Below are 17,720 nucleotides of genomic sequence, written 5' to 3'. Positions count from 1 at the left end.
CAATTCTGTGTCTGTGCGAGTAACAATTCTTTGTCTGTGCGAGTAACAATTCTGTGTCTGTGCGAGTAACAATTCTGTGTCTGTGCGAGTAACAATTCTGTGTCTGTGCGAGTAACAATTCTCTGGCACTCAGTAACAATTCTGTCTGTCCCTGAGTAACAATTCTCTGGCACTCAGTAACAATTCTGTCTGTCCCTGAGTAACAATTCTCTGGCACTCAGTAACAATTCTGTCTGTCCCTGAGTAACAATTCTGTCTGTCCCTGAGTATGAATTCTGTGGCCCTAACTAGCGTTTCTTTGTCCCTAAGTAACAGTTCTGTGGCCCTGAGTAACAATTCTGTGTCTGTGCGAGTAACAATTCTGTGTCTGTGCGAGTAACAATTCTGTGTCTGTGCGAGTAACAATTCTGTGTCTGTGCGAGTAACAATTCTTTGTCTGTGCGAGTAACAATTCTCTGGCACTCAGTAACAATTCTGTCTGTCCCTGAGTAACAATTCTCTGGCACTCAGTAACAATTCTGTCTGTCCCTGAGTAACAATTCTCTGGCACTCAGTAACAATTCTGTCTGTCCCTGAGTAACAATTCTCTGGCACTCAGTAACAATTTTGTCTGTCCCTGAGTAAAAATTCTGTGGCCCTAATAACGTTTCTGTGGCCCTAAGTAACAATTCTCTGGCACTGAGTAACAATTCTGTCTGTCCCTGAGTATGAATTCTGTGGCCCTAACTAGCGTTTCTTTGTCCCTAAATAACGATTCTGTGGCCCTCATTAACAAGTCTGTGTCCCTGAGTAATGGTTCTCTGTCCCTAAGTAACTTTTCTCTGTCCCCAATTCTCGTTTCTGTGGCCCTAACTCTGTCCCTGTCCCTAGTACAGAGCGGTCTGCCTCTGTTCAATGACTGCAGGCAAATGAAGAATTCCAAAATGGCCGCTATTTATAGCTCGACCATTACACAGTGCTGGCTGGCTGGCTGCTGATTGGCTGATGCGATCACATGTCGTTGAGGAATGCATTATGGGTCAGCGCGCCTTGTCTGCGCGCCTTCCCAGACATCCCCGCTCCGTCGCCGCACATGTCAGCCGCCATTTTCTGAAAAATTTCGATTTGCGCGTCCGAATTAGGCTATTTTTCGGATTCGGCACGAATCGAAATTTTTCAGATATTCGACTCGAATTCCACTTCGGATACTTCGATTCGCTCATCTCTATATATAATCTCTAACCTATAAACAGGCACAGTAGGGATTATGGACCAAAAATGGCGTCAGCACAGATGTAATGCATTAGCATCTAGGTAATATAAATAGAAGGCTTGACATCCAATAGGCTACTCCTGATGAAGTCACATGTTGTGACGTAACGTGTAGGGTGGGCCAATGACATCAATCCACAAATCAGAAGTCTACGTGCCGCCATTTTGCAAGTGGGATTACAGCAACTAAACTGTGGTGTCCCAGGAAGACACATTTTAATGTGAGTACAATATATATATTTTAAATAAAGGTTGGTTTGGTTGTACATACTGCACTATATTCAGCGTTTTTTTTCTCTACATGACTACTGAGTGGATTGGATTAATACAATGTGTTGGCAAAGAGTGGGAAGATATTGTACCCTATATATATATATCTGCCCGGGTTAAAAGGGAAAAGTGTAGTTTGACCTGTCATTATGGGTCAAACAATAAGGTGAGCGCATAAGTGTGTTGGAAGTGCAGGAGCACAAAGGGGTGATACAGAAGCACCGTACACTTGTATATAGCGGTGTGATTACACCTGTTCACATAAAGCCATCGTGGAATATATGGGACTGTTTATCACGATTTATGTTGTATAAAGTATCACAAGCACTGTGGACATTACAGAATATGTTTGTCTATATATATCTAGTTTGGAATATATAACCATGGAGTATGTTTGATCATTAAGTGTCCACAAGCACTGTGGAGCTTTGTTTATATTTCACCATCACTGTAGGTTTATAAGTGCACATTCAGTAAATTCAAGGATTATTATTTGACACAGGATTATCACTGTGTTGATATATTCATATAGTTGTATATGTTATGTGCTGCATTTTTTTATTGAATATTTGTAGCAATGATCAGCAGCGTAATGACATAGCATGCAAGGGGGATGTATTTCAGGGATCACCAGATAACTGGCATTGTGTAGGACCTCTGGCGCATGTTGTCCCTTGGTAGGAGAAGCAGAACTCCATTGAGACAGGACCCTGGTAGTGCTGAGATGGCCATAGAAAGCACAGGGGTTGGAAAAAATTCAGAAAATAAGTATGGTAAAACAAAAACAAAATCGTTACCTAATATGGTGTTGGACCACCTTTTGGCATCCAAGGCAGCCTGAATTCTCCTGGGAATTGACAAATATAAGTCTTGGATGGTGGATAATGGAATCTGTTACCACTCTTCATGCAAAAGCCCTGGTCACAATCCTGCGCAATGTCCTTGTCTTTTTCAGTCAGTTGACTACGTCGACGGCACTTATACTTAAAAGACGTTTTCCCGGAAACTGTATACGCCGTCATAACCTTTGATCCTGTACCTCACGACATGGCAAATTGTTAGATTTCAGACACATATAATACTTCTTTAGTGTCTTGAGGTGATTATGAATGAATGAAGAGCCGTTGAAATAAAAAATGAAGTGTGATTTTATTCTATCACAATGGCTTAAAATAACAATGTAAAGCGTATCATGAACAGTTCCATGTAAATAAAACTACTGTAGAAATATCAAGCAGAAGTTTAAAGAAAAAGTCACTATTATTGTCATAACTGTCTGACCATGTGCAACGTCCATCTTCTTCTTGTCCTTCACGAGACTTTTGGGAAGAAGACGGAAATAGACGGAAGTGGCGGTCTTGTCTTGCAGCAAGCATCTGTTCCAGCTTCTCCTATGTGTGTGTGTGTTATGTATGAAAGAGTGTCAGTGTTAGCGTGCCCTCCCAGCTGTCCCTTATGGACCTTTTATAAAGGAACAGCATCATACCTAGTGATCTTAATACCTTCTATGGAAATTATTACTGCTTGGCAAAGCCATTTCATAAAAGGAAGGGGATGCTATACATATGATGTTTGATGGACAGGTACAGATGCTGATGTACATAATACTATAAGCCAGGGGTGTCCAAACTTTTTTGGAAGAGTGCCAGATTTGATGAAGTGAACATGTGCGAGGGCCGACCATTTTGCCCGACATTCTGATGAACCATTAACATTAAATGCAAATGAACTATTTTATGCAAAAGTTTATTGAAAACGGCATACTTTTCATTTTGTGACTTGGATGACAAATCTAAACAGGTGTTAAATCACTCTGCCAGCACAGGGAGAAGGAAAGCCCAAATCTCGCGAGATCTCGGAGGTCGCGAGATTTGGGCTTTGTTTCTCCTTGCACTGTCTGATAACGTCAAGCGATCCTGAGCACCAATCCATTATAGCCCAAATTGATACCATATTTTTTGCTCCATAAGACGCACCTGACCTTAAGACGCACCTAGGTTTTAGAGGCGAAAAACAGGGAAAAAAAATTCTGAACCAATGGACTGCAGACATAGTACAGGAGATGACCAGAGACTGAGGACACAGTACAGGGGATGACCAGAGACTGAGGACACAGTACAGGAGATGACCAGAGACTGCGGACACAGTACAGGAGATGACCAGAGACTGCGGACACAGTACAGGAGATGACCAGAGACTGCGGACACAGTACAGGAGATGACCAGAGACTGCGGACACAGTACAGGAGATGACCAGAGATTGCGGACACAGTACAGGAGATGACCAGAGACTGCGGACATAGTACAGGAGATGACCAGAGACTGCGGACACAGTACAGGAGATGACCAGAGACTGCGGACACAGTACAGGAGATGACCAGAGACTGCGGACACAGTACAGGAGATGACCAGAGACTGCGGACACAGTACAGGAGATGACCAGAGACTGCGGACACAGTACAGGAGATGACCAGAGACTGCGGACACAGTACAGGAGATGACCAGAGACTGCGGACACAGTACAGGAGATGACCAGAGACTGCGGACACAGTACAGGAGATGACCAGAGACTGCGGACACAGTACAGGAGATGACCAGAGACTGCAGACATAGTAAATAATGGTAAATGGTAGCCCCAGTAGTAATTCCCTGCGCACCACCTGGGATCCCTCGGCCCACGTTCCGGACCCCACAGATGAGCTGCCCAATATATAACTTACGGCCCTCCACTAGTGATTCTGCGAACGCCACTGAGGACTCCAGGGATATGTCGAGCGGGAATTGACGTCATCAGCCGGCACACAGAGAAGGAAAGCCCAAATCTCACGAGATCTCGGACGTCACGAGATTTGGGCTCTCCGTCCTGCGCCAGCTGATGATGTCAAGAGATCGCTGGAGTCCTCAGTAGCTTTCAGGGAATCACTACCGGGGGCCGTAAGTTATATATTTGGGTAGCTCACCTGTGGGGCCGTTTCAGTCCGGAACTCGGGCCGCAATTGGCCCGCGGGCCGGACTTTGGACATGCCTGCTATAAGCTAATGATGTAACCTCAGCTATTCATATTTAAAGGATAATATAACTTAAGAACATATCTTTACAACATATCAATGTATAAATCACTAATCTATTTATGTATCAATATTAGAAACATATACTAAATACACACAGATACTATAAAAAATACATTATGTAATAGTAAGTACCTTTGACATTTTACTAGAGACATCTAACCAGCTATACCTAAATATAGTCTTCAGCTGGTTTAGCTAACTCCTGTCTTATTTTACTGTCTCAGCTTAATTTATTCATATTTTTCAGTCTCAGTTATATCTGAAGAATTGTAATACTATTGGCTTAAGGTTTCCATTCAAACATATTAATATTAATTATGATTAATCATAAAAAACAAATATTTTGCAAGCTTGCCATCAGTATAAGTGCCGAATCATAAATTTGATTTCTTACACAAATAAATTGGCAACTTCAGTCACAGAGGCAGCAGCTACGTAGCACCAACAATTTTCCCTCTGTGAAGCTCAGTAAGCTCTGACATGACTCCGTATCACTAGCAGCGCACACAGTGAATGAGGAAAGTGAGGCATCCCACCTGTTAGCTAGGTGTCTCATCACACAGCGTAAGCAAAAGAATGTTACATCACTTCCGCTTTTAATGCCAAACATGTCGACACTTTCACACCTGCAAATCATGTGTGTGTTTCCATTTTTTGTCCAACCCCTGTATGTGCAGCACTCTTACAGGGGTTGTATCTTACACTGATACCAATTGTGGTTATTCCAGAGGTGACTGACACCAATGGTGGGGCACTAGCACCAATGCTGGTAGTTACCACTGCAGCCTACTGACACCGATGTTCAGTGTAACCACTGACACTAATGCTGGAGGTTGTTGCTTTCAGTGATACAGGGGGGTTACTACTGCACAAATAATCCAAAATACTGTTTTCTTTTTTTTTTTATACAGTAGTGGCAGCTTTGTCAGGACTTGTTCAGGATCCTATCAGGTTCTTCAATGAGGTTGAGGCCAAGCCTGCTTTATATGACCGAAGACATAAACATAACAATGACATGGAAGTGAAGAAGAAATTATGGAAAGAAGTGGCAAGTAAGGTGATCAAGCACTGGGGACAATTGGATTTCAAAGAGAGAGGAGATAAGTAAGTACATTACTTATACTGTATGTGAACCTTTACCTTGTAAAGCAACCCATTCAGTTTAAAGCTGAACTCCATCTTTTGATATACTTTACATAGTTTGCTTGGACCAAACGAAGTACACTCACTTTATTAGGGCCACCTTGCTAGTGCCAAGAAAATCTCCTCCCACACCATGACGCCACCACCACAAGCCTGAACCATTGATACAAGGCAGGATGGATCCACCACACATGACACCACCACCACCAGCCTGAACCATGGATACAAGGCAGGATGGATCCACCACACATGACACCACCACCACCAGCCTGAACCATGGATACAAGGCAGGATGGATCCCCCACACAATGACACCACCACCACCAGCCTGAACCATGGATACAAGGCAGGATGGATCCCCCACACCATGACGCCACCACCACAAGCCTGAACCATTGATACAAGGCAGGATGGATCCACCACACATGACACCACCACCACCAGCCTGAACCATGGATACAAGGCAGGATGGATCCCCCACACAATGACACCACCACCACCAGCCTGAACCATGGATACAAGGCAGGATGGATCCCCCACACCATGACGCCACCACCACAAGCCTGAACCATTGATACAAGGCAGGATGGATCCACCACACATGACACCACCACCACCAGCCTGAACCATGGATACAAGGCAGGATGGATCCCCCACACAATGACACCACCACCACCAGCCTGAACCATGGATACAAGGCAGGATGGATCCCCCACACCATGACCCCACCACCACAAGCCTGAACCATTGATACAAGGCAGGATGGATCCCCCACACAATGACACCACCACCACCAGCCTGAACCATTGATACAAGGCAGGATGGATCCACCACACAATGACACCACCACCACCAGCCTGAACCATGGATATAAGGCAGGATGGATCCCCCACACCATGACACCCCCACCACCAGCCTGAACCATTGATACAAGGCAGGATGGATCCACCACACATGACACCACCACCACCAGCCTGAACCATTCATACAAGGCAGGATGGATCCACCACACCATAACCCCACCACCACCAGCCTGAACCATTGATACAATGCACGATGGAACCATGCTTTCATGTTTACACCAATTCTGATCCTACCATCTGAATGTCGCAGCTGAACCAGTCTGCCCATTCTCCTCTGTCCTCTGACATCAACAAGGAATTCTCTTCCACACAACTTATTATTTTAAAAGACCTCCTGCGCTTACATGGAATCCTAACCTTAAAGAAAGCTGCTGGCACTAAACTTATACCCAAAATAAGTGAATGATAAATTAAATAAACATTGCATCGCTAATCAATAATATATATATAAGTATCCAATGAATAAGTGATACAATGAATAAACTCGATATACACCCCTAAGAGTATATATCCAAACTAATCAATAATTGTATAGAAGTGTCATGCGTGTAATCCCTTAAGGGAATATCTAGTGCAAAAAGTGACAAATATAATCATAAAACAATATAGTGACAAAAAAACATACAGTGCTCAAAATAAATAAACCAATATTCAGTTGCAAACAAAGTCCAAACAATTGGTAAGTATAATACAGGCAGTCCCCGAGTTAAGTACATTCGGCTTACGTAATACTCATACTTACGTACACTTCCCTCGGGACCGGAAGTCAAGCTGTCAGCATTCTTGTGCAGCAAGCTGATAAGAGACTAGCTGATAAGAGACATCAGAGAGACATAAGAGACAGAGACATCCATTGCTCGTTACTTGTGGGGCTAGCAGTGTCTGCCCACTATCTCCAAAGTGATTTAAGACTGTCTGTCTGCACCTCCGGGGAGAGGAAAGGAGAGGCTGTCAGGCTGCTCACTGAAGTGATCCTCCGTCTGTGCAGGGGGGAGGGGGCAGCGTGTGCTGTGTAAAGGAGAGCAGAGTTCTCTCATACAGTACATTACAGTACAGTGTAGTTTAGCCAAGATAGTTTAAAGTTGTACTCTACACTGTACAAGAGTTTACAGTATAATATTTGAATGTTGAATTTGATGTTTAAACATTTACATGCACATAAAAGTTAAATATGTTAAGGCAAACATGTGTCCAAGCTGCAGTTCTTATGCAAAACACCAGTTTAGAGCCTCTTGAGGTTTTACTGCTTTCTGTAACCTTATTACAAAAACGTAATCTAATATCCTGTCGTTTGGTTAGTAGTTAGTGCTTATAAAAGTGCCTGATTCAACTTATGAACAAATTCGACTTATGAACAAACCTACAGTCCCTATCTTGTACGTAACCCGGGGACTGCCTGTAATGCAATGCTTTGTGATGATCTTCACACTCCACTCTTCATGCAAAAAATATAATGTGCAGTGTGCGTGATTCACACGTGCCAATCCTTATCGGCCAAAATGCCCCCTCACCTCCTTACTTAGACCCCACAGGGCCAGCTCGCTTTAAGGATCAAACGATCCTATCAGAATGGATTCCTCTCTGGATTTCGCCTTCCACCTCCAGCATCCACCAGACTAGCAGCCAGCTCCTCCCAGGGTCATAATGAAACACAAACAGAGACCCTCCATAGTGCCACCAGTTTTATTAAACGATAAACAGATAGGAAATAGAGTTCCACTCACATTCGTGATGATTCAATCCAGCTTCCTTACCACATGCTATAGCATGAATCCTGAACACAGTGCAGTATAAACTGTATGTAGCTGCGGCCTATACCGCACATCCAGGGGCCTCGCAGGATAGTGAGGGACATTGTTGGCCCAAATGAACCATGTAAAGTATATCAAAAGATGGAGTTCAGCTTGAATATAGAAATGCAAGGGAAAATATTTCTGTCTAGATAAAAAACATTGTAAATACTTTTTTTAGAAGTGACCACTTGACCTCTGTTCTCAGCTGCATAAGGGGCTTAGAGAGGTGGGGGTGGTGACTGCAGGAGACAGAAAAGCAGTGCACTGATCTTCCCAGTTTAGAGCTGTGCAGGGGGGCAAGTCTTGGCAATTGGAGGACAGGTAGGCTGTGCACTCAGCACAGCCAGTAAACTGACCACACTAAAATGGATGAGCTGTCATGCCTAGTGCGGTCAGTTTGAAATAGAAAAGCACGGGGACTAGCAAGGACACCAGGGATTTCACACAGAGGAAGCAATGCAAAGAGAACAGGAGACTTTTTTTACATGGTACAATATACGCTTATCTAGAAAATGAAATGTTGGGGTAAGATTCTCTTTAATACTAATATGATATTAAAAGAGAAGTTTGGCTTTCCATTTTATCCTCAAATTATACTTACCTAGGTGGATGCAGCATTGATTCTAAGTGTGAGAACTCAGCAATCACATGACCGCTGATCGCAGAGTTCTCCCAGCCGCTCATAGCAGTCACCGCTGTCTGCCCTGCCCCCCTCTCGTGCACTCACTGGATCACTGGGCTTTGGAGGGGGAGGGAGTGGCTGGCTCAGGCTCTCAGCGGCTTGCTGAGATGTTGAGCCAGGTGCCACTCCAAACTCTGGGGTGGATCCCGACTTTAAAGTCAGGATCTTTCCCCAGCCTGGACCAGCTGAGTGACGTCAGCCGACAGCGGGCTTCAGTGAAAAACGAACTGCACTCCTGTTATCCACAGGAAAAGTTCAGCCAAAAGAGCTCCTTTAATAATCATAGTGTGCCATTTAAGCATTATATGCTGGGTGTTTTTTTTTCCATAAATTAATTTTATAAATTGTTTTTTGTTTTCCAGTAATTTCCCTGTCCAAAAAATGGAGAAACTTTGAACAATCTTTCCAAAGAGCATATAAAAAACAAGTCAATAAAAGTGAGAGTGATCCAGGGCCATCTGAAAGGGCCAAGTATCGTTACTATGATCAGCTTTTCTTCTTGAAACCTACAATGGATCAAAGACAGTAAGTAAAGAGCATGATTTCCACCGGCCACTTATACAAGGCCAACATTTCACATGACCCCCTAACACAGGGGCACCATTTCACCACAAATGCTACAGCAATTTTTATTCCCATCCACCCACAGCTGTGATTAGTTAATGCATGCATGTAGTTTATAGACATTTTCCACTGACCCCTGATTTAGGCAGGCCATAGATTATGCATACCTCCCAACTGTCCTTGATTTCGAGGGACTGTCCCTCTGCCCCTCTTTCCTGCTCATTTATCTCTCATTTTGGTCTGATCTCTGTACCAAAAAGTTTCCTGGAGCCAAACCTTTCATCCAATTTCTAAATTGCTGCATTTGTAAACTTTAAAAGCCAATATAAAGGAATAGTGGAGGTTAAAAAAATTATTTGTGAGTTTAACTAATTCTTTTTTTTTTATAATTCTCCTTTAAGGGGGCATGGTGGGGGGGTGTCCTATGCCTACATACATTTGCCAATTGGTGTCCCTCATTCCCATCTCAGATAGGCGGTATGGATTATGCATTTGGTGGAAGGAAAGAAAATTACTTGACTCCCCCTATCAACACAGTCAGTGTTGATGGGGGAATCCCTCCTGCAGCGCTGTTGTCTTCTGTCGGTGGGGAGCCTTGCCTGCTGGCAGAACACAATCATTAGTGCTGCCAGCTATTGCCAGCAGCACTATTCATTCAGGAACAACCTGACAGGCTGGTTGTACACAAGTCGATCAATGGAATGATGGGGCGGCACAGTGGCTTAGTGGTTAGCACATCTGCCTGGCAGTAAATGGGCCATGGGTTCGATTCCCAATCATGGCACCTGCATGGAGTTTGCATGTTCTCGCTGTGCTTGTGTGGGTTTCCTCTGGGTACTCCAGTTTCCTCCCACACTCCAAAGACATGCTGGTAGGTTAATTGGCTCCTGTCTAAATTGTCCCTAGTATGTGTATGTATGAATGTGAGTTAGGGACCTTAGATTGTACGCCCCTTGAGGGTCAGGGACTGATGTGAATGTTCAATATATATGTAAAGTGCTGCATAAATTGACAGAACTATATAAGTACATGAAATAAATAATAAAAATAAATGTACAACCCAGGTGCCCATGCATGGATCCAAATTCTACTGAACCAGCCGAATTGTGACTCATGTATAGCCGGCTTTAGGAGAATTTTTTTTTTTTTTTTTTTGCTTCAACTGACCACTGACCTATGGGCATACTTTGTGACCACTAACCACTGCAACTTTTACCTTTTTGTTTTTGTTTTTTTTTCCCATCCATCACCCAATTTGTTTTTACTAGTATATCTAATAAAAAAAAAAAAAAAAAGCTTTTATATGGTCTTACAAACTATCACTGTTTCTGATTTTGGTAGAACAACTTCCAATCTTGACTGTAACCAAGACAATGCGCAACAGGATTATGAAAATCGTGATGAAAGCAGGCCGAAAAATAATCAAGCTACAGCAAAGAAGACTGAGAAATCTAAACAAGGTCTTCATACCGTATCTGAAGAATTTTCGCAGGATAACATGCCAACTGACAAGGATGAGGATACATATTTTCTTTTATCATTCAAGGAAACACTTGGGAAAATCCCGCCAGAAAACAAACCTTAACTGAAAATTGAAATGATTAAAATGTTTGAGAAGTATTCAAAGCCAATTGTCCCAAGCAGTGATAATACTGTCACTAATATCCCTACTATCCATCACCTAAATGGTAGATCATCAGCATCTTACCCTTTGCCTGGCAGTAATCCAAGAATTCCAAGCTCAAGCCAATCCTCTCCATACATGAGTTCCCAGTATTCTGCTTAGAATTCTGCATGCGATTCTGGGAGCGACAGAAGTCCCATCAAATTTTTTTCCTTTTTTTTGCTTCTTACTATACCCTATATTAGACCATGTAGATTTATTTTTATTTGTATGGCAATACTTATTAAAGTAGAATTCTAGGTATGGTGTGACTTTAAAACCTATAAAGAGAATTTTAAATTTTTTTAGTGACAGCAGCTTTCCCCTTTTCAAGATATTTGTTTATATATAATTTTTTTTTAAATTGAATGTGGTGCACACATCTGGTTGGTATCTAATACTTTGACTTTAAATGCTTAATTTGGGCCAAGATAAGCCTTGTATTTTTTAAAGAATACAAGGCTTTCTCTGGACGGCTCAGGTGAGGAGGTAATCACCATTTCCACCTTGATCAATCAGAGGAAGCCATATATTCACTGATAGAAATTCAAGACGTTTCCTGAATGGCAGAGCATTCAGGGCGACATATTTTAGTTCGGGCAGCAGATGACTGCTGTCTACTATCAGGGCTGCTGTTAGAAACCACGGGTCCCCATACGGTCAACCTGACAGGGCCCCCACCAAAAAAAAAAACACAATTCACTATGCTACTGTAATGATTGAACACAATGAGTGATTGTTACCAATCATCGTTCATTTAGGAAAATAAGGGGATGGTAAATATGACATATTTACAGGACCCTTCTGTCAAGGTCCTACCTTTTCCCTGAGGTTATGTTACTCCATGTGCTGGCGTCCATCTTGGATTCTGCTGTGCATGATGGGAATCCTTTTATGCCTTCAGGTTTCTGTGGTCCATCCTCCAGAGGGGTGTGGCTGATGACATATAAGCCTGTGGCCCGCACATGCTCTTTGCACTTGTGTCTTTGTGTTGCTATTACTCTGTTCTGACTCTCGTGACTCTCCTGGTATCTGATTCGGCTTGTGACTTGACTATTCTTTGTATTCTCCTTTGATCTGACCCTCTGTTGCTGAACCCGGCTCGTGACCTGTGATTCTCGTCTGCTGTCCTGTACTGTTTTGTCCTGTTGTTGTTGACCCCGGCTTGTCTGACTACTCTTTTGTCTCTTCCACCAGCTACACGCCATTGGCGGCGGCCATTACCGCAGCTGAGGTGTCTCGGGGGCCGCGACCTGGTTCCTGGCTGCGTCAAGTCCATCCCCACCATCAGGGGCCCTGGTGAAGGGCAGCCTGGGACTTAGACTCCGCGCCCTGAGGGACTTCGGTCTGTGGGTGGTGGTTGTCGTCAGCCAGTGCGTTACATTGTTAGGCCTGCCTGTCCGTTCCTCGGCTCCTGCCCTGACACCTTCCCCCACTCTCCATCCTGAAGGATCCTATTATGTGCTTGCCGATGCTGGTGGGAAGAAGAGGAGGGAAGCCGGCAGCACAGGGGGTGCCTGGGCAGCAGGGGAAAACATATGGTGCACAGGGAAGGTGATGGGTATGGCGGGACAATTACTGGAACCGATCCCCTGTATGACTTTCTCTGCAGCAGTTGAAAGTCAGGGGGAGGGAGAGGAAAAGAAGCCACCCTCCCTGTCCACAATTCACCCAGCTGCCTGGACCCCCCTGCTGGCCTGAGCCCCATACAGGATGACTAGTGGTACCCCCTTATCCACGGCCCTGCCTACTGTATGTAGCTGATCCTACTATAGTATATTATAGCGCACGCAGTCGCCACATTGGTTAGTAATGGAAATATTAGTCTAAATTAACTATTTAAAGTCAAAGTAATCTCAATCAAATCATTTCCAGTAAAATGTCAAATAAATCTGTCAAGGGGCATGCAAAAATAATGAAAAGTACAATTTTATGATGCCGGGTTAGGGGGATTCAACACATCCCAAGTGACAGGCTATGGCACACAGCGGCTGCATCCGTTCTTGACTAAATCACTTTTCTATGTAACCCATCAGCATGTAGATATTAAAGTAGTTCTGTAGGCTGAAGGTTTTTTACCTTTGTGTATTCTATGCATGAAGATAAAAACCCTTCATGCAGCTCCCCTTTGCCCCCCTCCCCCCCCAATACTTACCTGTGCACTATCCTGATCCAACAATGTGCACAAGAGCCATGGCTCTCCCGGGTTTCTCCCTCCTCATTATTAGTATACAGGATTTATGGCGCCAACAGTTTGCTCAGCGCTTTACAATGTAACGGGAGACAATACAGCAACAATACAGTTCAATACAAGAGGGAAAGGAGGCCCTGATCCTGGGAGCTTACAATCTAGGAGATTGACTGAGATGCCAGCCAATGTGGAGGGAGCAGGGGCTGGAGCTGAGCTTATGAACAGAGAGCAGGGCTCGAGAGTGAGCATGCACGAGTGCCCTCGTAACAAGTGGCATTCTATGGGGACACTCGGCAGGGGGGAGAAGCCCAGAGTTTCGGCAGAGGACCTAAGAGGAGAATTGGGGCTGCTCTATGCAAGGCCATTACACAGAGCAGGTAAATATAACTTTTTTTTTTTTAATTTTGGCTTTACAAACACTTTAATTTACCATTTAGGTAGAAAGCTTCAACGTGTGTTATAATAGTGTAAGATTGAAAGGTAATTGTTCACACCATTCTTTGAGTGTGAATTTTTTAAATATTTCTTAAAAGTTTTGTAAACCATCCAAATCAATTTTTCTTTATCTTTAAAAATGTCTTTTGGAAAGTTGTGCAGCATTGCATTACAATTGCATTTGCAAATTCAAGTCATGGATTGATCCATTGGAAATAATATCCACTGTGCTGGGTCATTGTAACATGAAGCAAGTTTACTTCTCTTGTGTTAAGTTTTGGTATCATAACTTGTATGTCTACTTATGTAAAAGCCAATTACTTTGGATATGTTTTATGTAGATGGCCCACATTAATAGCACCTTTTTAGGGAATTTCTGGGTTGTGGGTGCATATTGCTTTTAAAATGTTTCTTTAAACATTATTATGGTAAATGTATCAGCTTCAAAAATGTAAATAAATGTTACATACATATAAAGAATGGTGTACATTGCAGTTTTCTTCTTCTCATGCTAGGAAACAGTAACTATACATTTAAACTGTTATGGAGGACCTATAACCACATAACATCCCATTCACAGATGTCCCGAAGACACACAATAGGCTTTTGGGCTTGGATTATTTTGATGACAGAATTTGACTTTTCATATCCTTTGTATTATCCACACTTTGCAATCTTGAATTCACAAAAACATTATTAGCTTGGCACACCATATGAATGCGATACAAAGGGGTAACACATTTTTATGTGGAAATATGAGCATGTGCAACCACCATATTGCTAAATAGTGTTGGCAATGGAGCAATGACTTATTTTGGTTAGAAAATGTTATTTTGTATGTAGAAGTCCATCATGTTAGAAAATTATTATTTTATGTTAAATTACAGGAAATCCTGATTTAAATTTTTTTTTATTATTTTACACAGTGGCTAAGTGGTTAGCACTTCCACATGGCAGTACTCGAGTCGTCGGCAGGGGCGTACTGACAACTCATGGGGCCCCCGGGCAATAGGGGATTTGCCCACACTCAAAGCACACCCAAAAAAGCCTATAAAAAAGGTACAAGGCATTTCATAGGGCCCCCTACTGACCCCGGGCCCTCAGGCAGTGCTCAGATGGTCAGTCCGCCCCTGGTCGTAGGTTTGAATCCCAACCACAGCACTACCTGCTTGAAGTGTGCATGTTCTCCCCAGGGAAAGAACTGACCATTTGGAAACTCGTGCACTGCCCGAGGGCCCGGGGTCAGTAGGGGGCCCCATGAGATGCCCCTGGTACCTTTCTCATAGGCTTTTTTGAGTTTGGGCAAGGACACAGGGGCCCCATGATCCCCTATTGCCCGGGGGCCCCATGAGTTGTCAGTCCGCCCCTGGTTCTCCCTGTGCCTGTGAGGGTTTTCTCCAGGTATTCCAGTTTCCTCGTGCATTTCCAAAGACATGCTGGGAGGTTAATTCGCTCCTATCTAAAGTGACCCTAGTATGTGTATGTATGAATGAGAGGGAGCTTAGATTGTATGGAGATAGATAGATAGATAGAGAGAGAGAGAGAGAGAGAGAGAGAGAGAGATAGATAGATAGATAGATAGATAGATAGATAGATAGATAGATGATTGATAGATAGATAGATAGATAGATAGATAGATAGATAGATAGATAGATAGATAGATAGATGATTGATAGATAATAGATAGATAGATAGATAGATAGATAGATAGATAGATAGATAGATAGATAGATGATTGATAGATAGATCGATGATTGATAGATAGATAGATCGATGATTGATAGATAGATAGATCGATGATAGATAGATAGATAGATAGATAGATAGATAGATACATACAGTATATGTGTGTGTATGTAAAGTGCAGCACTAATTGACGGTGCTATTTTAGTACCTGTAATAAATCTCCTAACAACAAGGCCCTATATTCACCCTTGGACTGAGAATCTCACAGAGTTTTCACTTACACCTCCAACCCTTGGTCCTTTCCTCCTCCTCAGGCCTACCATACCCTAATCACTTTGGCTTGTAGTGTAATGTAACAATAATAGAAGTTGAAATGCCACACCACTGCTAAGAGGAAAAAAATGCAACTTCACTCCAAAAAAAGTCAGGGGCGCAATCCAAAAAGTAGCCCTTCGTCAGGGTTTGATTAAACACAATGTCAATAGACTAGAAGTGAGCTGGACCATTAATATTATTTCTACCAATGTGATTAAAAGAACAGGCCTTGTCAGCAGATGTTTTGCCCTTAAGCTCTGATGTAGGGGGTGTTTTTGGACCCCCTGAAATGCATTGGGTACTCTTTGGATTGCCCCCGACTTTTATTGGAATTCAGTTATATCTGGACCTCTTAGCAGTGATGTGCTGCTTCAATATCTATTTTTGTCACATTGAACTTCCAGCCAAGAAGATCACGGAGATCTAGATCACCTATATCAACATCCACACCTCAAGATAGCAATACCTATAAGATAACCCTACAGGTCCAGTGCTATTTTTCTCAACTCCCTTTTCACTGGCCTGCACACTAGTAGCTGCAATTGGTCCAACGCCGAGGGAAATATATCATGTAATATATATATATAATTCTACCTTGTAATGTACTAGCATACATCCTTCTACACTTGACCAAGGCACAACAGATGTCATCATGCCAATATACTAATGACCGCTACACTGCTCCAAACCCTAGACCCCGACTTACTGTAAAAACCACTACGACACCGTTTTTGAAGAAAAATTTAGCACTAAGGGCTATTTATTAACAAATAATTGTATCTAACAAACATTCCTTAAAACAGAAACAATGTTAATGATAACAGTAACAATGGACATAAGTTGCCCATCTTTGGAGGTACAAAATATCAAACATCCACTTTGTATCTGCATAACTGCTTACATGGTCTCCAGCCGCACCCCACCGGCCGGGGGACAAACCCAACTCTGCAGATGCAGTGCCACTCAGATCAACTTACCAATTAACCCACCATGAACTGGCATTCCACTGAGGACTCCATACCTTAGATGGGTCTCTCCTAGACTGTAAGCTCAAAAGAGCAGGGCCCTCAATCCCCTCATGTTTTGCATTGTATTGGTATTGTTCTGTCACATGTTCTGTTCCCCTCTGTAATGTACAGCGCTGAGCGAACTATTGGCGCTTTATAAATACTGTATAATAATAATAATAATATGATAATCACAGCAGAATTTTAAAACGCCTCCAATGACCCCAACCGCCTCACTGGAATAACCAATAGAACAGGATGCAATGCAAATGGGCAGGAGGGTGGAAACTTTCTTTTTCTACGGCTCTTCTTCGGATGAACTTACTGTCCCGAGAGAATATACTCCTCCCCTGGCACGATCACCAATCTCCACTGCACTATTTAAATTAACTCTATCCCTCCCTGATTCCCCTTATGCCCAGTCATGCTAGCTCTTCGTTATTTTTTTTTTTTTTGCTACAGGCTATACTATACTAGATGTACTAATTAAATATATAATTAGTGTCGCGCTCCACACAATTAAATAAAATAAGTGAACAAATTAATAAATATTGCTATTTTTTTAATATATTTTTTAGACACTTTTTTATTATTATACATATTGATTTTTAATATTCACATATAACAATTATTGCACATATATATTTTTTCTTGATATTCAATATATATTTGATTTATCACTATATACAATTGTATTTATATTTGGATCACTATATATATATGGTCACATATAATATTCACTGGAGGCATCAATAGCAATATTTATTTATTTATTTACTAATTTGTT

The sequence above is a fragment of the Staurois parvus genome, unplaced genomic scaffold (assembly GCF_062004578.1).
Source record: "Staurois parvus isolate SC_StPar_1 unplaced genomic scaffold, SC_StPar_1.0 ptg000972l, whole genome shotgun sequence".
NCBI classification, from domain to species: Eukaryota; Metazoa; Chordata; class Amphibia; order Anura; family Ranidae; genus Staurois; species Staurois parvus.
The sequence above is the reverse complement of the archived record's forward strand: the minus strand, read 5'-3'. Positions refer to the sequence as shown.